This window comes from Cynara cardunculus, unplaced genomic scaffold, assembly GCF_001531365.2.
Source record: "Cynara cardunculus var. scolymus isolate 2C unplaced genomic scaffold, CcrdV1 Un_Scaffold_609, whole genome shotgun sequence".
In the NCBI taxonomy this organism is placed as follows: Eukaryota; Viridiplantae; Streptophyta; class Magnoliopsida; order Asterales; family Asteraceae; genus Cynara; species Cynara cardunculus.
The window spans coordinates 21,389-22,751 of record NW_020200593.1 but is presented as its reverse complement, the minus strand read 5'-3'; positions in this window follow the sequence as shown (position 1 = coordinate 22,751).

Sequence of the window (1,363 nt, the reverse complement as noted above, 5' to 3'; positions counted from 1 at the left end):
GATCAACAATCTCCCCCTATTTGATGATAACAAGATAACATAAATAAGGTTATCTTATCAAATAATAGTAAGGAAAAGTTATATACAAAGTGTATATCCTTTTTTACTATTTTAGCATCTTTTTCAGTTTGGTCAGTCTCAGCTTGAGAAGTTTTCTTAAGTGATATCTAAGAAAATTACAAGTACGAAAACTGAAACTGAAAGCTTATTCACTAACTTATAGATTGTCAGTGAATGCGAAGAGTAACACTGGAACTCATAGACTTGTGTCCCTATTACTTTTTTCAGTGATCTTTTTCAGTGAAGTACATGGARTACTCATTTTATTAAACATGGGAAATATTACAAGTATTACAGTACATGTTCAAAACTTACAAAATATAAGTATAATCACTGAAAGGAGATATAGTACATGTCCATGCTTAAATTTGGTACATTTGTCTCTTCTATTCCTAACACTTCTTCCTCTCGGTCCTCTTCCTTTACTGAGAGTCATCTTGAAGGAACTCCTTTGAGTTATGGGTGCAAAGACAAAGGTAAATCCACTGTCACAGCATCCCTTTCTAAGAAGCCTAACAAGTCTAATAGATCTAAATCTATTCCTTCAACTTGTAAAACTTCTTCTTCTTCTTCAGGGACTAGGAAATCTGAATTGCATCATAAATCTAAGTCACAGCTCAGGGTGAACTTTTCACCTAAGGAATCCATTCCCTCAAAGGTTCCTCCAAGAACCAATGAGAAGGGAATCCTTGGAGCTGGTCCCACTTCTAGTCTGATATTTCCTGGCCCTAAAGCTACTTCTAGTTTTAGGAAGTGTAAACACTGTGGTGAAAGAACACATGTTGCCAGTAAGTGTCTCTCTGCCGCCAAAGCGGTTCACCAGTTTTGAGCAAGAAAGTAACCAAAGTTGAGAAATCAACTAAAGTGAAATCATCCACAAAGACTGCTCCTACAGTCAAGGTGAAGAAAACCACTGAAGCATCTTCTTTAGGCTCAATGAAGACAACTCCTGCTGAAGTATCTTCAGCATCAGACGTTGTACTCTCCACCACTGAAGTCTCTTTGTCAGACTCAGTGAAGACTTCCACTGAAACTACCTTGATAGTATCAAGGGTTGTTCCTCTTTCCATTCAAACCTCTTCAGGTTTAATGATGCCATCTTCTGATAATGATTCTTCAGTATCAGATGATGAAGTCTCTAACAAAGCTGGACCCTAATATGGGTCTTTGGTACCCTAAAGAGCTTTATCCAACCTATAGACATGGTTAGGATACTTAGGGTCAAGAAACCCTGGAGGTTGTTCAACATAAACTTCCTCTTGAAGTTTTCCATTAAGAAAAGCGCTCTTCACATCCATCTGAA